The 22807-nt window shown below is 37.5% G+C and overlaps 1 protein-coding gene across 36 annotated transcripts in view; it reads left to right on the forward strand.

Annotated features, from left to right (window-relative positions):
• MAGI2 (membrane associated guanylate kinase, WW and PDZ domain containing 2) overlaps window positions 1-22807 on the forward strand; it is a 1324949-nt gene that overhangs the window by 1061584 nt on the left and 240558 nt on the right. The window lies entirely within an intron of this gene.

Raw genomic sequence — 22807 nt, forward strand, 5'->3', positions numbered from 1 at the left:
GAGTATCCCCTCTTAGGCACTCTACAGCCCATGTAGACAAATCCTGCTCTGATTTTGATTGCCATAGAGTAGATTTGCCTGGCCTGAAATATCCTATCAATGGAATCTAAATATATAAGTGTATCTATATTGTTGTATATATCCATAACTTATCATTTCATATTGCTGAATAATAATGCAATATATGACTATGCCCCAATGTATATATTATGAATAAAGCTGCTATAAACATTCTTGTCAAAGTGAAAAAAGACACTGCATTTTAACAAGCTCACAAGGTGATTTGTAAGCACATTAAAGTTTAGGAGGCACTGCTCAGAGGACAGAGAGGAGGTTAAATGTAGCAGAAGCATGGGCTTGTGACTCTGGGCAAGTTACTAACCTCTCCATGCTTTGGTTCCCCCATCTCCCAAACAGGCACATAACAGTATTATTTCCAGTAGCAGTGACAGTTCCCCTCTCCATAGGGTTTCTGTGAGGATTAAGTTGGTAATTCATATTAAAGGTTTTGCACAATGCCTGGCACCTACCATGGATAAAATAAGCATCATCTATTTTTATTATCCCATGACAACAAAATAACTGTCAAATAGTAGACATTCAGAAACTATGCTGCTCACTTACTGAAATGGAGACTCAGAGAGGTAAAATAATTCACCAAAATTATGTGAATTGTTTAGCAAAAAAATCCAAGGATACAAAGGAGTTCTAAGAATAGATCTAGATTTCTTTGGATGCCTAATCCAGTGTGTCTGCCCCATGGCTAACAGTTCCTAATATGCAAGTTTTGGTACCTATTGGAGTGCAAGTTTCACTACACATCTCTGTGTAAATTCATGCACTGAAATAGTGGTTTCAGTGAGTTCATTTTGCCCTGGCTCATAAAAGCTATCTTGGAAGTTGTCAGAGTTAACTTGCAGGCTGTTAAACCAGTTAGAGGGTCCACAGCCAGTTGGCCAAAATTTATTTATCCTCTAGCATCTGCCCAGATCTATCAGAATTTAAATTGTAAAATGTGCTTTTTAAAATTGTAAATCATTTTAATCTCAGTGTGTATTTTCTGAAATTATTTTTGGAGTGTAATTCAGAACATGATTTTGCCCAGAGGATTTTCTGGCCGTTAGCTCAAGTAGTAACAGTTTCGGGGTCGGGGGGCTGGGAAGATCCCTCTGCCATATAATCAAGATCTCTTAGTTAATGGACATGCCAATGGTTGATTCTGCTTTTTTTTTTTTTTTTTTTGTCTTTTGTCTTTTTAGGGCTGCACCCACAGCATATGGAGGTTCCCAGGCTTGGGGTCGAATCAGAGCTATAACAGCCTTCCTATACCACAGCCACAGTACCTTGGGATCTGAGCTGCATCTGCAACCTACACCACAGCTCACAGCAACGCTGCTTTCATTTTAATGACAAGCAGCCAAATTTCTCCACTGATGACCAAACTAAAACTGGAATTAGAACTCGTGTCCAGAAGTAGTGATCTGCTCCATAGCTCAGTGAACCATATTATTCCCTTTTGCCTGAAAATCCACTGGGGAAAGAACATATGAAAAGAATATATTGCTTCAGAAGATCAGCTAGATACTGATAAATATATTTCATTGACTTTTGGTCAAATAAACATGACCAGCCTCTCCAGACAGAAAATGAAGGATTCTCAGGAAAACATAAAGTGCACTCTCCTTGACCCAAACAGGGATGGAGGAGAGCAGAGAGAAGGGGACACATAAGTAAAAGTGTATTTGTCAGAAGTTCCCATGGATAGAGCAGCCTAGATTGGATAGCAACTTAAGAATAAAACTGCACAGTTCTCTAATTATTTTAAAATAGAATTGGCTATGTTTCAGTTTTAAAGTGCCAAAAGAGAACTAGAAATTGGCTCCTAAAAAGTACATTTAGTTGGCGAGAAGGTCCAGGCTGAACATCAGGCTTAAAACTGCAGAAACCAGGTGAATTATATCCTAAATTAAATGACCCTCAGGGCATCTTAGCTACAGCCAGGAAAGACAAGAGAAGCCAGGGAGGATCTGATAAATCCAAACTGATAGGCATGAGCCAGCAGAAAGGAGTCTGACCCATGGTCCCTTGTACAGATAGAGAGTCTGTGTGTGTGTGTGTGTGTGTGTGTGTGTTCCCTCCTATTGATGCTACAGTTATGGTTTAAATGAGCACAGACACAATGCAAAAAAAAAAAAAAAAAAACTTGCTTTATTGGCTCCAGTGGCAGGAGCTGTCATTAACTGAGACAGTGCTTAACTACTATCAATAGGGAGATTAGAAACTAAGAAGCATTAGACTCACCTCACATAGGACACCTGAAGGAGTCATCAAACCCAACAGCAGTCCTAAACACCAGCTGAAAAATGGTGAGTTTGCAGACTTCAGAATGGCTTCCGAGAGAGCTGAGAAGTTAAGCTGGAAGCAGAATACTCTCTGGAGTAGGCAAGATGTAGTAACGCCCAGGATCTGGGAGATTTGGAAGAGCTCCATGGTGCTGAAAGAGCAGACAGTGGCTTTGATTTGGGGCAGTTACTCCTTTGGCAAGAAGAAAATAGCTCCTCTAGTTAAACCCAAAGCCTATCGCCCTGTGATGCACCTGCAAATATCTGCTTCACAAAGATTTGTGGGTATTGAGGGCTGTGGTGGTTAATGGTAGATTCCTAATATGTTTATGTCTACCTTAGAGTTAAAAATAGGGAGGAGCCACTGAATTTGAACTTTTAAAATTTATAATATATTGTCTGTAAGAGACCTACAAGATGCAGGAATCTCTGTTTCAGAATTCCTAAGAGGAACACCCTACCTCAGCTTAAATATGTCTAATGATGAGGAAGTGAAGGACGAAAGGAAATAGATATTGAGTGTTCACTATAGGTGAACATATAAAATATTGTTTAATTTTCCTAAAAGTCTTAGAAAACATAATTATTTTTATCTCCATTTAAACAGGCTAGAAAGATTCAATTAGGACATTAAATAAGTTCCAAGGACATGCAGTAGTAAGTGGTGGAGCAGGTATGTAGGACTCCTAAGCCAATTCTGTAAAGCCTTACCACGCAGAGAGACAGTCATGGATCACAATAATGGCATCTCTGGAGCTTGTTAGCAACCCAGAAGCTCAAGTCCCCACCCCAGACCAAATGGATCAGGAATTGCTTTTTAACAATTCCTTTAACAAATGATTTTAAGCTCATTAAAGTTAAGAAGCACTACTCTGAAGCTCAGAAGCCCGTTGTCTACCCATCATTCCATAAGTCAGATGGCTCATCCCATTATGGCAGAGCTGTAAAGGTAAAGGATCTTTCTTAAATTGAACCAAAATCTCCTCCCTGGAGTTCCCGTTGTGGCACAGCAGAAACAAATCCGACTAGGGACCATGAGGTTGCGGTTTCGATCCCTGCCTTGCTCAGTTGGTTAAGGATCCAGCATTGCTGTGAGCTGTGGTGTAGGTCGTAGATACAGCTCGGATCTGGCATTGCTGTGGGTCTGACGTAGGCTGGCAGCAACAGCTCCAATTAGACCATTAGCCTGGGAACCTCCATATGCCACTTGTGTGGCCCTAAAAGAACAAAAGACAAAAAAAAAAAAAAAAAAAAAAAATCTCCTCCCTTGTAACCTTTACCTGACATCCTTCAGGGAGTCATCAGGTGTCATTTTTTTCCTATTCCTTTTCATTTTTTAAAATCTAAACTCAACTCTTAACATTTATACCTATTAAATTTCATCCGCTGGTTTCAGTCTACATTTTCCATTCTTTTGAATCTGATTCATGTCTCCCAGATGTATGATTTACATATATAACAGGCATAACTTCTTGTTATTCATTCAAGTATGAGCTATCAGTAATTTTTTTTTAATTCTATGTATACACACACACGTACCTTAGACGTGGTTACTCATAGAATCCAGTAGCATGGTGACGTTATCCCATCTATCAACTTATGTGGGTTCTGCTATTCAAAAAAGTATAAATGGTGGTTGCAAGGCACTGGGAGGGGGTGAAAAGGGGAGGTATTAGAGCATCCAAACTTTCATTTTTATAAGATGAATAAAACCTAAAGATCAGGAATTCCTGTCTTGGCTCAGTGGTAATGAACCCAGCTAGTATCCATAAGGATGCAGGTTCAATCCCTGGCCTCGCTCAGTGGGTTAAGGAACCAGTGCTGCTGTAAGCTGTGGTGTAAGTCTCAGATGTGGCTCAGATCTTATGTTGCTATGGCTGTGGCGATTTGACCCCTAGCCGTGGAACTTCCATATGCCACAAGTGTGGCCCTAAAAAGCAAAACAGAACAAAACAAAACACAAACCTAGAGATCTATTATAGAGCATAGTGCCTATAGGTAACAATACTGTGTTGAATCCTTTAAAATTTACTAAAAGAGTAGAACTTACATTAAATGTTCTTATCACAACGATAATAATAAATAATAAATACTTTTCTATATACAATAATAAGAAACTTCTGGAGATAATGTGTATGTATGTGGTATAGTGATGATAGCAGTGAGGGTTTCACAGGTAAACACTTATCTCCAAACTCATCAAGTTGTATACATTAAATATGTAAAGTTCCTTGTCAATCATAACGGTAAGTTATCTGAGGTATTATCCAGGCCATACTTATCCAATTCTCTCCATCAAAGATTTTTTGTTAAATGTCTTGCTAAACTCAAAATGTTCTATATGTGAAATTGTACTAATAACCTTATAGCATAGAAGAAATAAAATTAACTAAGAATGATTAATTTTCAGTCAATCCATAGTGGCCTGGAGTGTCCATGTCAGATTCTTTCCAAAGGTCAATGAAGCAATGCTGTTTATCTTGCCATAACCATCCATGAGGACAAAGATTAGCAAAGTAGAAGACATGCACAAATCTGGCCCACTTCCTGTTTTTATAAATAAAGTTTTATCAGAATAGGCAAACACATTCATTTCCATATTGTCTATGACTAGCTTTATGCCACAATGGCAAAGCTGAGTAGTTCAAAAACATATAACCCATAAAACCAAAGATATTTACTGTTTGACCTTTTCCAGAAAATTTGCTGACCCCTGACTTAGACGACAAGCCTTGGAAAAGAGTGACTTTGTAGCTATGTAATTTGCTGTACACAATTCCTAATTCAGCTCTGTGCTTGATTAGATGGGAAATAAATTCATTTTTAAATAATTCCTCTAACAGGATTTTGTGACTTAAATGAGGTATTATTCCTAAATAGGACAAAATGATATGACAAAGCTGAATTAGGATATTAAGCTAGAAAATAATGTTGACTTCAAGCCTGATTTAAAAAAGAAGAAAAGAAAAATCTGTAATGCTTCTGTTTGATTTTTCAAACTTAGTAAGTCCTAGATAGTAAACAAAAAATGTATCTTTTATGATGAGTTGATGTTCATGTCAAACTGATCATCAAATCCCATTGTCCAGCAAAATAGATATTAGTGGAAATAATGTAGAAGGTCGAGCTGAATCTCAACTTTAACTTAAGATATACTCTGGATTTTCTTTTAAAATAATTTTTCTAGCCCAATATGTCTTCATTAATATTTGAATATTCTAAAATTTAAGTACAGAGAAAAAGTTATCTGAAATTAAGAGTCTCGAGAGCCAAAGTTTGAAACCACTTTGTTTTCTGGGCCTTTTTCAATAAAGAATTTCTGGACAAAGTACATGTTATTCTGTACGACAGTCTGTTAATTATTTCCAAGAGAATAATAACAAGGCGTCCTTGAAAAGAATGGCTGGCAATGGAATTAGCTCTTGAGACTTTCAGATAGCATTTGCCAAGAAACAAGGTCAGTCAGATAATATGTCAAACACATCCTTTATTAACCTGAATAAATAAAATATACCTATAAATTATGAAGTGCATGGTGGCTGAGTAGCATGACCACTGTTTTTAAATGTTCTCATTAGCATTTCACGTCTATAATGAATGACTCTAAATTTTGTGCCTCTCTGAAAGGATATTTTAAATTTTATAAAAGCAGTACCTTCCAGATTGCATGAGAGAGAATAGCTATGAAATTCTTCTGTAGAGTCATGATCTAGCTTGAGTTTTACTTATATAACTAATTTTTGTGTGTGTGTGTCTTTTTAGGGCCATACCCACAGCATATGGAGGTTCCCAGGCTAGGGGTCTAGTTGGAGCTGTAGCCACTGGCCTACGCCAGAGCCACAGCAACATGGGATCAAAGCCGCGTCTGCAACCTACACCACAGCTCACGGCAACGCCAGATCCTTAACCCACTGAGATCAGGGATCAGACCTGCAACCTCATGGTTCCTAGTTGGATTCGTTAACCACTGAGCCATGACGGGAACTCCTAGGTAACTAACTGAATCATGGATCAGAGTCTTCTATAGAAGACATGACTCTTCCAAAGTAGTTATTGCTGTAGATTGTAGTATCTGTTATTGGCCTAAAAACAATAAATTTGTTCCAACAAAGTAACCCCAAAGATCTCAAAGCGATATTCTAAAAGCCAATGACTATGCTATTTAATTCATGTTAGTAGAACATAAATAGGGGAAACTGACGAAAAATATAACCTTTTCTGCATGCAAAAACTCAAGAATAATTGTTTTTTACCTTTCACCTAAAGATAATCAGATGCTTAAGCCAATGTTAAATAAATGCCTCAATGCCACAATGTGAGAAATGTTTTAACATTTAACGGATGAGAAAATTAAGATTTTGTCTAAAACAGAGAGAACAAGAGAAGAGTTTAAATACAAATTTGCACACACAATATACACCACGGTGTTTCACAACTTAACTACAAAGTAGTAGATTTATACATATAAGTTTGTCTACTTGGGATGACTTAAAACATTCCCTTGGGGAATGTTTTTAGACTATATCTAATCTAAATCATTCAGACATAAGCTCTTTCTCTATGTGTTTAAGTGAAGGATTTGGTGTCATAATTTGAGTTAATAGGAGATATAACCCCAGAAGGTAACAACTGTAATTAATCCAAAAAATATGATTTTATGCAAGATTTATGCTGTATTAAATAAGCAAAAGAGTGAAAATTTAGTGTGAAACCACCTCCCCTGTCACATGTTCCCTGTCCCAGTCACCGACCACCACCACAATCTTCATTTTCCTTCAAGAAGTTTAACAAACAAAATTAGATAGATAACGCTATGTAGTGTCAGAAATAGGAGATCAGAACTACTCTTCAGCAAAGTTTGAGCTTTGGTCTCTCTATCTGTCCAGTGTTCTCCAGAGAAACAGAATTGGTAGGAATTGGTTTATGAAAATTTGGCACCTCACAAGTTGGAAATCCACAGGGCAGTCAAGTGGGCTGGAAACTCTGGGCAGGAGCTGATGCTTCAGTCTTGAGGCAGAATGTCTTCTTCCTCAGGGAAACCTCAGTTTTGCTCTTAAAGCCTTTCAGCTGGTTGGACGGGGTCCACCCAAATTATCAAGAATTATCTCCTTAAAGTCAGTTGAATATAGACATCAACCGTATCTACAAAATGCCTTCAAAGCAATGACAAAATAAGTATTTAATTGGGTAACTGAGTACTCTAGCCTAGCCAAGTTGGAACATAAAACTAACTATCATCATCCCCTAATGCAAAGAAGAAAAAAAGGGAGTTCCCATTGTGGTGCTGCAGAAATGAATCCAACTAGTAACCACGAGGTTGCAGCTTTGATCCCTGGCCTTGCTCAGTGGGTTAAGGATCCTGTGTTGCTGTGAGCTGTGGTGTAGGTCACAGACAAGTCTTGGATCTAGTATTGCTGTGGCTGTGGCTGTGGCTGGCAGCTGCAGCTCCAATTCAACCCCTAGCCTGGGAACTTCCATATGCGGTGGGTACAACCCTAAAAAGCATAAAAGAAAAAAGAAAAGAAGAAAAAAGAATCTTCCACATCTATGTTCCAATAGTAATCTCTTCTCTAATTTGTATTCCTTAAGAGAGTTTATAAAAACCTTATAGATCCAGATTTACAAAACCCAAGGTGAGAAGTTTGGGCAGTTATTGAAATACTTGAAAGATGAGCTTTTGCTTGTCTGAATTAGTGGGGGCAGACAACCTCAACGCACTAGATGTTGTTTTTCTCCTAGTCCCTTGCTTCTGTGTTTGCAAGTCCCCCTCCCACCCCTTCTGTGTTTGCCAGGGGGACTTGCAAACACAGAAGCAAGCAAGGAGCTAGAGATACCAGAGATAAATATTTATTGAATAGATATGAAAACACCAAAATTATTGCATTATGAGTAAAAGTACATCAACCCAATTGGGTTACATTGGTTGATTCAAGCTGATTAAAACACTCTGAATAGTAGTTAAGTGAATAAAAACAGAATTAATAAATGGCTCCTTGATAAAATGTTGAGGTTGAAAAATCAACTAAAACATAAACTCCATAGAGAAATAACAGAAGAATCTAAGAGTGAAAGCTTAGGACCAAGGTCTCTATACTCATCTCTCCAAAATTAGTATCTCTAGCCCCTCGCTTCTGTGTTTGCACATCTCCCTTGCAAACTAGAGATAAATATAGCACAAATCATTTATCTTCTCTCTCCTACCATACATTTTCACGCACACTCAAATGATAAGATCATTTTCACAGATAGCAAGGTTAACATGTTTTTCTAGTTTGTAAGATATTGAAGATAAAAATGTTATTGTATGTTTCACATACATAGAATATACTAGATAAGTCATAACTACAGTTATCTTTGGCATGTATTGATTCAATCAACCACAAGTTCTATTAAAAATAGTATGTGTTAGGAGTTCTCCTTGTGGCTCAGCGAGTTAAGAACCCGATATAGTGTCCTTGAGGATGCAGGTTTGATCCCTGGCCTCATTCAGTGGATTAAGGATCCAGCGTTGCTGCAGGCTGCAGCATAGATTTCAGATGCAGCTTGGATCTGATATTGCCTTTGGCTGTGGTGTAGGCCGGCTGCTACAGCTCGGATTCAACGCCTAGCCCAGGAACTTCCACATGCTACAGATGTGGCCCATAAAACCAAAAAAATAGTACATGTTGGAAGTTCCTGTGTGGTACAGCAGGTTAAGGACTGGTATACGGAATTTCCACATGCCATGGGTGTGGGGAAAAAAATAGTATATGTTAGTGTGCCTTTTTTGATTTAAGAAAACAGGTTAGTAAAAATCTGAGAAAATTTGGCTGAACAAAGAAAAATATTTAAATTAAGTGAACCAGATACTGAAGTTTATTTTAGAATTCCCTTTGCCTTTGCAAAAAAAACTCACAAAATTCTGCCTCTTAGTTCTAATCTTACTCCACAAAACAAGAGGACTTGTCAGATTTAAAGTGATAATTACATGCTTAGTAGGTGAATAAATTTAAGAACCTGCAATCAAACCTATAGGGGAAAAATGAAACTAAGACAAAAACTAGATAAAGAACTTCATGACATAAAATATTTGATATAGTTCCAATTTCCTATCCTTTCAGAGCTAAATCTGAATTTTAATTAATTTTTTCTAATATCCTGGCTCAAGCATTTTATGCTAAAGGAAACATTGAAAGAATGGCTAGCCAACTATTGACGTAGTAATAAATATTTATGATCTGCTACTATATCTTTATATTATTCCTTGAATAAATCCTTAGATCTCTTGCTTTTGCAGGCCAGGAATTAGGGCTGTGAAGTGTGACATTATGCTTTCTCTGTGCCAGATTCATGAGTAGATTTCACGATAGAAATGGGTAACAATCACATTGTTGATTATTGTTTATTTAGAAAAGTTAGCATGTCTGTGTAACTAATCTTAGAAATATGGCATACCAAAAAAAAAAAAAAAAAAAGATTCTACATAGCTGTTCCATATATTCTAGACCTAAGGAAGCTATTCCTTTATAGTTAGCTAATGAGATATTTGCCCTTCTCTATTTGGGTCCATTAAAATTATCACTCTGATTTCAATTAAATGAGATTTACAGTGTTATTCTAAGAGTTCTTTTGTCTTCTAGAATCCATGAAAGCCAGACTTTCAAAATTTAAGCATCTTATGAAATACCTTAAAATAATTTTTATTATTTTATTCATTGGACTTATTATATGTTTATGACCTCAAAGGTGTATCCCCAGTGGTATTCTATGATAGCTTGTCATTATGTCTTTATTTTTATTTGATTTGCTTCATTTAGCACTTGGCAGGCAGACAAGCCCATTTAAATATAGGTAATTTTGGAGTTCACGTCATGGCTCAGTGGTTAACAAATCTGACTAGGAACCGTGAGGTTGCGGGTTCAATCCCTGGCCTCGCTCAGTGGTTAAGGATCTGGCATTGCCATGAGCTGTGGTGTAGGTTGCAGACGCAGCTCAGATTCCGTGTTGCTGTGGCTCTGATGTAGGCCAGCAGCAACAGCTCTGATTAGACCCCTGGCCTGGGAACCTACATATGCTGTGGGTGCAGCCCTGAAAAAAGACAAAAATAAATAAATAAATATAGGTAATTTTGTCACTGGGTGATTTCTTTGTGTAGGCTACAACTTGTAAAAACAAGACTGTTATATCACAATCAAATATCACATATGTTTCCATTATGCCAAACTATCTGTTCGGTTCAGGCGGTCAAAAATGTGAAATTAGGGTCAACAAGATTTCAAATGATTAATTATAGTCTGCGTCTTAAGAAGTGCCAAATAAATAGATGAATGAATCTTGAAACTTCATAAGCTTATGTAACTAATCATCCATGTAGTCAGAAGACAAGCCTGAAAGTAACACCAAACACACTAGAGATAAGACAGTTCTTTGACTTTGCAAATGTGGGGCTTGGCTTCTCTAAACCATGATAACGTCTATAAAATGAGGACAGTATATGCTCCATCAGGTTATTTCAAGGACTAAAGAGATTAAGTCCCTGAAGTGCTTGGCAGAGTTCTTGGCAGACATTTTTACCGTTCTTAGCACATAAATAGTAGCTATTATTATTATTAGCCAATTTGGTCCTCTCTGTGACCTCCAACAGTGCTTTTATTCAGTAGAAGAGATTTACTTCTTCTGAATAAAAAGAAGAAATACATTCTCTTCTTTTGCCTTTTTGCGTTTTTTGCACTACCTAAACTGGAAGAGTCAGGAGACTATGTAAAATGTGAAACTATATCATTATGATTCATGCATTTGACTGTGATTTGCGGGAACTTGAAAAAAGTGCTAGTACTATAATTATAAAATTATTACTAGATTTAGGTTCAAAAAGCAAGAGATTTTCTTTGTTTCTGACTCTAACATTAACTATATTCAGTCAGAATGTAAAATATATTTTAACTCTTAAATGAGCAAATTAACACATAAACATGTGAACCTGTTTACATGTAGATATATATTCCCCAGTGGCAATGGAGGGAGGGGACAACTTAAAATCTTTGATGATGATTCTCTGGCAACTTACTCCAATTGGCTTCAGTGTGGTATAATAATTGTAACATTGGGAACAGCAGGGATTAGATTGTTTTCTCTGTGCCATTTGTCTGTTTGTATCTGAGAAGAGAATAATCTCCCACTGTCTGCAGGGAAATTGCTGCATATTTTCCTGAAACTCTTAGACTAGTAACGTTATGTTTCCCCCAAAGAATCTGTGTATGGTGTCTAGTATAGAGAGGATAGTGGCAAGGTGTATGCCCTATGGAGGAAATTTTGGATGTCTGATATTATGAGATTGTATATTGATTTCCATTTCTCTGCACATAAATCAAAGAGATAATAACTATCTATCTCTAGATTTGAGTTTCAGTGCAGCCAAGACAAAAATTTCCCCTCCCCTTTGCCATGTGTTTGAGGGATTTTTCATTGGCAATCTTTGGTGTATACAGCCTAATGAACAGACTGACTTCTTGATAGTTGTGTAAAATATTGCTGTTTCAGAAACTGAAATTGGAACTAAAAGTGGCCAGGTTTGAACGATCAAAGCCTGTCAGTGAAGATTCACATCTGCCAAGCCTGTTTCCCTCTTAACAAGTTAGAAAGGCCCTCTCATCAAACCCTGGACCAGTGTGTATGCAATAGAAAGACACATTTTTAGCATGGCACATTTATTCTTTCTGCCAGCCATTTGATGGAGCTCAGCAACTTAATGCTGCACCAGTTCAGAAATCCATATGGGAGAAATATCCTGGCAACCCTTATTTCGGCAAGGGAGCAGGGGCTCTGTCGTTTTTCGCACAAAGGGAATGGAGTAGATGTCACTACAAGTTAAGGATTTCGGATTGGCTTGCAGTAGAAGCAGCAGCCGGGACATTTTCCACCTAGGGTGATGGCGATCTGGGGTGAGCGCATCCTTGCCCGAGAAGCCCCAACCATAGACATCCTCTTTCTCCAGTCTGGATAAACAAAACCAGCCCCCAGCTGATGTCAGAGAAAAGAGTAATATTTTTCAAAAGCAATTCAAGGGAACAGCTTCACAGAATGTTATCTGAAGCCTTGAAAGAGTGTTGTTTTGTTTTGTTTTTTCCCTTTTCTATATCGATTTCACAGTATCAAAAATGAAATTCTACTTTCCTCTGACTGAAAACACTGGTTCTACCTGTCTTAAAAGTGCAAGCAGGTATATAGGTCAGCTTGCAAGCACACACACAGAGTGACACCCACTCTCACACATTTGGCAGGAGGCAATTGAAGTGGATGCTCCAGTCCTTTTCATCTCTCTCATTCGTGCTCTCCTTGTTATTCAATTTCTTGCCCAGTCAGAATGGCTGGTAATTGACAGTCGTGGGTGGAGTAGAATAAACTGTTGAAAAGCGTGTCAGTGCACAGTTCCTAGGTCCACCGGGCCAGCTGTCCCCCATCATTTCAGGGGAGGTTTTATAGCCACTTGATACACTGTTTGGAGTAAGTTGAGAAGACAGCACTGGGTCATGCCACATTGGCCCCTGGGAGCCAACTGTGTAAAAAAGAATACAGTCAATAGTTGTCTGAAAATAAGCGTGCACATCACTTACTGTCCATGTAAATTGATGGCTCTTTCCAACAAGGTCTTCCATAGCTGGAGTTTTCATGGGGGGTGTGTGTGTGTTTGTGGTTGAGCAGATTTCTGTGATGCATCTGCCCTCACATGTGCCCATAACACACAGGAGAGGACAGATAAACACTAGAATACTTTTTTTTTCTTGCCCTCGTAAACTTTCGCGTCCTGCCTAAGGTTTGAAGATTGTTAAAAATTATTATGTTTTCCTTTTCTTCTAGTGAAGTTATAGGTTCTCTTTAGATGCAGGAACCTATTTTTGTTTTATAGGGTCCCTCTGATAATGTATTTGTCTCTTTTTTGTTGTTTAAAATTCATTACATCATTTAGAGGAATGACAGATGCACTGACCATTTTATGCTATTGAATTCCTAAAGTGAGCAAACTATTTAGAAAGCCTCTGCTCTTGGAGCTTTGCAAAAACAACAAACCCACAAACTACAACAAAAACAGTCTTTTGTGCTTTCCTTTTGTGGCTTTACTTATAGTTTTAATCTGAAGTGTTGTTTCATCTTTGCCAGATCAGCAAATAATCAGTGCCTTTAGATTCTCTTAGAATATATTTTCTTCCTCCTTTCCAACAAAGTAAAATGCAAGTATTTAAATATATCTTACCACTCAGTGCCAAACACAAAAGAAATGTAAATAGATCGTCAAGCTAATTCACATCTGCCAGAGAGTAATTGTTGGATGTGTGCTGATTAAACATAATTTTTTAAGCTAAGCTTTTAATTAGGCATCTGCACCAGGTCACACAGATGAAATTGTAAAATGCGATTAAGAAGGCTTTCATTCTTTTGAGACATAAGGGGCCATGCCAATATCTTGGCATCCTTTTGCCTATAGATGAAGTGTTGGAATCACTGGCTGCTTGTAGAAAATCAAGGAACCTTAGGGTAAGCCCCCAAAGGCCTGTCACTTACCTGTTTAACCGCACCACTCAAATTTCCCAACACCTTGTATGAGTGCAATAGAAAAGCTTTGCACATTCTCATCTGTTATAAGAACTTTTAAAGCTACACCTTGGAAACTATCTTTTCTGACTTTTCCATGCATGAAAAGAAACCAGACCAAGAAAAGTTAAATTTCTTGCCCCAAACCACACAGCTATTGAAATGATGGTTACAGAATTCTGTGGGTTATACTGCCCTGTCACCTCTCTGCCTCAGCATTCTCAAAGCCCTCTTCCAAACAGCTTATTTTGGAGCACTGCAGAAAGTGGACTGGGAGATTGCAATGGATTCCCCTGTTTGCAATTATTTGCTTCACTGCTTTCCTCTATTAACTTAGCTAATCAAAAGAATATTGCGGTTCATCTCTCAATTCAGGAATTAAAAGATATTTTACACAGGATGCCAATTGCTATGTTTGCAGGGACAAAAAAAGGAATCCCCAAGTCAAAGTATGTCGTGATCTGTTTGAAATTCTTAACATTTGTGTTGAAGCTTGCATTCAGTTCCTGAATCTCAATTATCAATGTGACTTTAGAGAAATTATTTAACTTCTCCTAAGCTGTTTCTACATGAATAAAGTATAGGTAACAATGATAATAATCTCAAATGGATTTTTAAGGATTAGGTAAAATAGAATTTGTAAGTGCCAGGTAAATATTAAATATATCAAAATGGTAGTCACCATGGTCAGAGAAATTCTAAGCGCTGTTAATGAGGTTAAATGGGGTTGAAGAATTAAGCTATCAGGAAGAGTAACACACAGGAAGAAGTAACAGTCAACAATAAGAGGTGGTCATAAAAAATGGTCAAAAAGGTGATGTTAGTCTCACAGGATGACTAGGAGTTTGTTAGTGGGGACACAGCATGGGAAGAAGCAGGAGGATGGAAAGGCATAGCATGTATAGAACATAGCTCTGACTCTGGGCCATCCAAAGCACAGAGTAGGTTGGGAAGAGGCAGGAAATGGTGAAAATATAACTGAGTGCCTTGTATGCTGAGCTACAAAATTTGGATTCTCTTCTTCTTTCTATGAGCAGGCACTGAAGGACATTAAGTAGGACAGAGTATGGTATGAAAAATGAGTTGACAGGGAAGCGGGTAGAAGGCAGTGTCCAGTGCTTTGAAGTCCCTGAAACCACTGCCCATGACCTGTAGAATATTCACACTCAACTGGTTCCTGAGACAATCCTGATTAGAAGAGGGGGGTTATTAGCAATCCCATGTACTCATAGAGGTCACCATGGGGTGAGATCAGGGATTGTGAGATTAATCCCACAGACTCATTGAGTCATTCCATATGCTAGGTTTCCCTCTTCTCTTTCCCTTTTCTGCTCTGATGTCAGGAAGACCAGCTAAGAGACTGCTGCAGAAGTTCATACAATGGGTAAGATCCTTGACCTCCAGTGGTAGAAGTAGGAAAAGAAAGGAAGGAACCAATTACAGACATAACTAAGAGGTAAAGTCCAAGGACATTTGTGTTAAAAATTCAGAGTGAAGAAAATGCTTCAGAGATCATGTGGTTCAGTCTTTTCTGTTTACACTATGGTGCCTAACTCATGGTAGTTGTTGAGTATAATAAATCTTTGATGAGTAGTAATTAATGAGACTAGAGGTGTGGTGATCCCACTAGTTATTGGCATACCTGTCATAAGAACATAAACCTTCTGACTCCTAAATCAGTGCTCTCCCCATTATGCCACCTTGGTTTTATAGTGTTAAAAAAAAAAGATTAAAATATTTTGGTGTTACAGATTAATTCACCTCATTTTATTTCACAATGTCATTTAAAATATAGCACATAAGAATTAACAATCTCAAATTCTTCTGAAGGCTTTTGTCTTGCCTCTATACCTTCCATAACCTCAGTGTTTGTTTTTGCATTTCTGCACAATTTGGTGGATATCTGTAATAACACTCTCTGCAAACAGATATTTAAAGTCAATAGAATCATGGTAAGTTCCAGAACCTCTAAGAATCATCTCCAATTGATGGCTATTTTTATAATTTGCACTCAAAAGAGACCATTTGGGAATTTTAGAAACTGCTTTAAATTATTCCAAAAGGATGAAGCTTCCACTTTTATGAGAATGGAAATCCAGGAAATAGCCGTGGTTTTTAGCAAAAGAAATTAGATTGAGGGGTAAGGAAAAATTTCTGGCAATAAGAGGCATAGAACCCTGAAACAGATTCATCAGGAAACCCGAGAAAGTAAGGCAAGAGCCCATTCATTTTGGGGGCTGTTATCATCAGACTTTTGTCACTGACACGTAGTTGAGAATATGCCAAGACCCATGTGCGTGGATGTTCTCAGTTTCATCTCCCACCCCCACCACGGCTACCACACAGTTGACACAGCACAACTTCTGACCCCGCTTTACCTTAACCGCATCTTACTTCTATCCCAGAAGGGAATGAGGAATCTAGGGATACTTTCATGAGGCACTAGTCTTCCTTGTTGGGAAACAGTGTATTCAGTTAAAAGGATAAACATTATCTGTCCTCTCAAATTTCTGCACCCAAGCTGCCAAATAAGTTAATAAAATTAAGCAGCTTCTTTTTTAAAAAATGTTTCCTATTTCTCCTTTCACCTCCTTAGGATATTCTTGTTTTCCAGTCGTTATCAGTCATTTGTTAAAAATTTTAATATGTATCTTTTTATATGTAACATTCATGATAGTTTACAGAACATTTTCACAGACATCTCTTTCCTATAATGTAGGTAGAACAGTCATTGTGTTATCCTCCATTACAGGTAAGGAAACCAATGACTAACTTGCTCAAAGAGCAATCCAAGGAGACCCAGCTTCAATTCTATTTGTCTATCTGACATACCACAGTACTTCACTTTGGGGAGGAAATTTTATCAAGAAAGGTTATTTTCAACAGAAATGGAAGCAATATTATAAATAAACTATACTTTAATAAAAAAATTAAAATAACAAATAATAAAAGTTATTTTTAATTTAGTTGAAGTGGTGAGTAGCACACTCCCACAAGTACATGTCACAATTTATTATGTTCATGGGGTTTGTAGAATAGAGTGAAAATCAACATTCAATATTATAATAAAATTTCCTGTTATAATAAAATTGTAAAATACAAAGTAACACAAGCTTCAGAAAGAAAAAATGTCAGTGAAATTGTATTAGCTGGAGAAGAAACTCAAAAAACAGGAAATTTTCAATGTAGAGGATACGTAATTGGTGGGATGGGAGTAGAGAGTGAGTTTTTTTTTTTTTTCTTAACAAAAATCTGTATGACTTGGCAAAAACAGAAGTTAAACATTTAAGACAGCAAATTTATGAAAATGAAATCCATTTTAATTTTCCTCTAAGTCTTTCTATCCTTTAGTCAATGAGAATTTATCCTAAATACCCAAAGAGTTCTCAGCATAGTAATAATACTCTGCATACTTTACAGAAAAAAAACTTGGGATAGGTAGAAAACTCTCACAAAGGAATAAAGTCTGAGGTGAGTTTGCAGTCACAAGCATGAGAGAGGAACAATCTGTGTAGGAATAATGGAAGATACCTTTGAAGAAGTCAGGAAAGGAATGAAGTATCTGGGATGAATTTGTCCTTAGAACAGAAGTGCACGTAAGGTTAGAGGAAGAGCAGAAATCAACTAAAAGGCAAGTTATCAAGTTATGAATTGTGAACAGTAAAGACACTAGCTTTCCAAGAAAAGTAACTTATTGGGTGGTGAATATAAAAATAAGTTGGAAAAGCTACTGGTAAAGACTGCGAAGCAGTAGATCTAAAGATTGAAGAGTCTGAACTTAATCGAGGAGACTGTAGGATGAAAATGGAGTGTGAAGTAAATTATTCTAGTCTGGTTCAAGGTTGTGGCTAAGGAAGGTAGACAGCAGGTGGTAAGTGAGAGTGTCTGAAAAGAAAGATTCTGTAGGCCACAGTGACTCAAAAACTGTGGGAGCAGAGGAAAGAGGTATAAAAATAACTCCATTTTAAGCAATGCTTTACAGAGAATGCTCTATTTTATCCAAAATGATGGAGGTCCCAAGAGGTATCCAATATAGTATTTTGATTTCCATGACTAAGAAAGAAACCAATTATCTTAGAACATTTTCTCATACAGGCCAGCAGTTTTAAACTTCCTGCTTCATCAGCCTCACTCTCCTTCACTTGCACTTTGAAACCCATAATTGGGAATTAGGTCATTATGAGATCAGCCCTGATGGGGACACCGAGATCATCAGTCACACCAAATTTGACCAATAGGCCTGAGGGCAATAGCCTAAAACCATCTGGCCTCAATAAGGCCTAAAGTAAATGTCTATATAGGAAACAGTGTAACCCTGCAGACAATATGGCAATGAAAATGTGTGCTTGGCTCACAAAAGAAATGCATCATCTTATTTTTAGGGACAACCTTTCTTTGGTAAAATTAAATGTGTTTTCACAAGCATGATCTCATTCTCACAGTAGCCCTGTGAAAGAAGAAATGGAGATGTTTTCATTCCCATTTTATAAAGAATAAATTGAGACATGGAGAAATCAACTGATTCTTCCAGTTCTCTCTCATAAGTAGGCCAACAGGGTTAGATCCAGAGCCAGTTCTCCTGACGTCTGTTACTATGCTCCTAAGCCCAGTCTGTCTCAGGACTTGGCATGGCACTGTCAGAAGGCATCTACCAGGTGGCTCCTATTTTTATTTCACAACATGTAAATGACATTCACAAGCGCAGTCTATAAATATCCTACCCAATCAGTTCTATCTGAATAAGCAAATGTTTGCTTACATCTCCATCTACAACAATATTAGCATGACACAATGTCTAGGCGTCCATATATATATATATATATTTTTTTTTTTTAAGTGAGCAGTTGAATACTGTCAAGTTGTTAGATGGTTTTATCCCATGATAACTGACCACTCATCTTTTACATTCAGAAATCTTCTGAGCAGCTCCATAAAGGTATTGTTGCAGGATCCTTTATCACTTGCTTGCTTGATGACTTGAAAAATTGCTCTGAATGGAAAATATCCATAAATTTTAGAAGGCAATCTTACTAAGAACTACAAATAGTTCTCATTCTGTTTCTAAATAGTAAGATCACATTAAAATTCAAAAATAGATAGCATTAATCACTATAATTCAAATAGCTACTCTTTAGACCTGGCAAGGAACTGTGAGAGCTCTGAACATTACCCTTAGTTCTTTTTCCCCATGAATTTCTGATGTAGCAGAGGAAAGAATAAAGCATGCTTGGGGGCTGGGGAGTTTGTTAACTGTGATTAAAGTTAGGAAGAGCCTTAGAGGAAAATGGTGTTTGTTACTTTCCTGCCTTTTACTTGCCCACTCAGAAACATATTCATCCTTAATTATGACTGTGGTGGGGATATCTTGGTGGGACTGTCCTGATTTTAATACGTGGATTTAACCATGGACAGATAATAGTTACTGAAATAGCAATTATCCTTTGCATAACAATTTACAGCTTACAAACCCTTTCACCTGTATGATCTCATTTGTTATTTCCCAAAGAACACTAAGTTGCTATTATTATTGTTCCTCATTACTGCTGAAGAATCTGAGTCACAGATTTGTTGGTTTTGAAAGTCACTTAGTAAGGGATGGAGATGGAAATCAGTCCAGAGACTTTTGGCTCCCTATTGCATGTAATGTTTACTGTGAAGCCTCCTAACCTACAGAAAATTTTGGATCAAGAATGTAGGAGGGGAGTTCTCTTTGTGGCTCAGCGGTGAATGAACCCAACTAGGATCCGTGAGGATGCGGGTTTGATCCCTGGTCTCACTCAGTGGGTTAACGATCCAGCGTTGCCATGAGCTGTGGCGTAGGTTGCACATGTGGCTCGGATCCCATATTGTTGTGGCTCTGGGATAGACCAGCAGCTGTAGCTCTGATTCAAGCCCTAGCCTGAGAACCTCCATATGCCACGGGTACCACCCTAAAAAGCAAAACAAACAAACAAAACAAAAAACAAAAACAGAAAAAAGAATATAGGTGGGCTGGAGTTCCCTCATGGCTCAACAGATTAAGGACCCAGTGTTGTCACTGCTATGGCTCAGGTTCGATCCCTGGTCCAGGGAACTTCTGCATTTCTGCATGCAGAGGGTGTGGCCAAGAAAGAAAGGGAAGGGAAGGAAAGGAAAGGAAAGGAAAGGAAAGGAAAGGAAAGGAAAATAGTCAATGTGTTGAAAAACAAAATACTAACCTAATAGGAAAAATGGGGAAAGGAGAGGCACTGAAGAGAAAACCCAAAGGCCAATAAACATATGAAATGATGTCCATCCTTACTAGCAACCTGGGAAATGAAAATTAAAACCATGATCACACCCATTAGAGTCTCGAAAATTAAAGTTCTGAGAATGCCAAACATTGTGTCAGACAGGGAGCAGTGAAAATTCTGATGTACTACTGAGGGGAGTGTAAATATATTTGACCTATTTTGTCATCCATTTCCCTATATCCAACCAAGTTGAAGGTGCACATGGCCTATGCCTAGCAATTCTACACCAAGGTACAAAAACTCTCTCATATGTGCACAAGGGCTGTGGAAAGAGGGTCATTGCAGAGTTATTTTTAATAGTCAAAAATTCTTAGGAACCCCAGTGTCCATTAACAGAAGAATGGATAAATATTAATAAATAATGATGTATTCATCCAATAAATACTGTATTGCAATGAAAATTAATTAAGCAGGGGTAAATATATCAAGAGATAAATATCACAAACACATTTTGAGAGATACTATGGAAGATTAATATGTATACTATTTACAAAAGGTTTAGGTAGTTTCTGCTGTGGCACAGGGGTTAAGAATCCAACTGCAGTGGCTCAGGTTGCTGAAGAGGTGCAGGTTCAATCCCTTGCCCAGTGCAGTGGGTTAAGGATCTGGCATTGTCATAGCTGCTGCATAGGTCACAGTTGTTGCTCAGATTTCATCCCTTTCCTGGAAATTTCCATATGCCATGGATGCAGACATGAAAAAAAAAGTTTTAACATATGCAAAAAACATATTTTGGGGAATATTATTTTAGGGATTAAACATTATGTAGGAATATTATTTCTGAGTATCTAGATATGTCATAAAAATATAAAGTCCATGTGAATAACAAACCTCAAATGTGGGACGATGATAACTTTTGGAAAGGGCAATAAGAGAGAGTAAGTGGGAGATTGTGCTACCCAGGGCAGCTTCAACTAATATAAGTAAGTAATTTTTTCATCATTAAGCTGAATTATAGTACACAAGTATTTATATTCTTTGAACCTTTCATTCTGTAAATATACTTAACTTTAAAAATAGTAGAGGCAAGGAGGAGAAGAAAGTTTGTCCGAATCACACACAAACTTCTCTGAGACTCTGGGATGACCAGAACCAGTTAAAAATGAGGCTAAAATACCCCCAACTGTCCCATCCCAGTCTGTTGAGAAATCATGGTGACAGAGAGAGCGTGCCCATCCCAATTCAGTTCTGAGTCATGGCCCAGTATCCCAGCCAGTACACCAGCACCCTCTCTGATAGACGTAACTGGAAAGTGAAGTTCCCTCTGACCAGTCACATAGTCTGTGACATTTTCCAGAATCAAACCTAACCTGGATCCCTGAAAATGTTATTTTGGTTTTGTTTGTTGTTTGGTTGGTTGGTTCTGGTTTTCTTTCTCTATATCTTTAGCACTTTCAAGCAGTTCTCTACCATTTGGGAAGAGTGTTAGCTGAAAGCTGAGCCTTCATAGTTGAGGGCATTTTACTCAGGAATGTTTTATTCATAGAATTATTTATTTTTAAAGTGCATTTAGTGGAGAAATCATTTTATATCAGACAACGAAGAAAAGCCGGAGACGTATTTAACTCTGAAAGTTCAACGCTGTTTCATTTTTGATGTTTGCAATTTTGATGGGCAATGATGTCTCGGAATGAAATTTCTAGCCATTTACACTATCCATTTCAGAATCATCCTGATAAACTGATGTCTGTTGAGTTACTCATTTGACAATCTGTGAAAACATGTCTTTTCATCTTTCATATACTCCTCAGCATAATCAGACCCAATCTCAATTTGCAAGTTCAATTCTCAAATATTATGGTTTGGGAGGATAAAAATATCAATCTGTGATAGAACAGTACTCCAAAAATAAAACTGTTATTTATACATAATTGAATTTTTAAAAACAATTAGCTCAAACATGTTTTCTTGCATTTAAGGAGGAAATATTGCTTTTCTGAATATATTTTATAATGAATAATTTGCATTCAGGACATTTTTAATATATAAAGTTAACTTCTAACCAGTTGACTTCTGTAACTCTGTGATTCAGTTCACTGGGGAGAAAGGACAAATACCTGTTTTGAAAAGATCTACAGAAACACCAATGCATCTGAAATCAGAGGATAAGTCTATGGTAGCTTCATGTTTGAAAGCCAGGGTCTCAAATCCCCTTCATCCTCTTTTAGCAACAGTAGTATTCATAATAGTCCACATTTATTGACCGCTAACCATGTGTCAGACATTGTGCCAGGCCCTTTCCTGCATTGTCTCATTTCATCCTTACAACAACTCAACAAATGAGGGACTGAGGCTCAAAGCAGGTCAAACACTTGCCCATTATCACAGCAGAGCCAGGATATGGACCCAGATCCCTGACTCCAACACCTATGCTCTTGACCTTTATTTGTAAAACTCTTGCAATTACACTTTGCTAAAAAGAGATAAAATAAATGGACAAAATATTTTTCTCTTCCATAAAAAAGAAAAAAAGACAGTTGATACCAAAAAACCTGTATGGTGGGCTTTGTTTTACATCTAAAACTTACGACCACCACTTCTCAATAGTTTGAAAATTCTATTAACTGAATTGCACTGAAGTTGGAAATGAAGATGAAAAAAAGAGGCATAGATGGTGTGCTTCTT

The sequence above is a fragment of the Sus scrofa genome, chromosome 9, assembly GCF_054392235.1.
Source record: "Sus scrofa isolate SSC_HxYL_T2T_F1_AM1 chromosome 9, Sscrofa_HxYL_maternal_Yorkshire_Landrace_v2.0, whole genome shotgun sequence".
NCBI lineage: Eukaryota > Metazoa > Chordata > Mammalia > Artiodactyla > Suidae > Sus > Sus scrofa.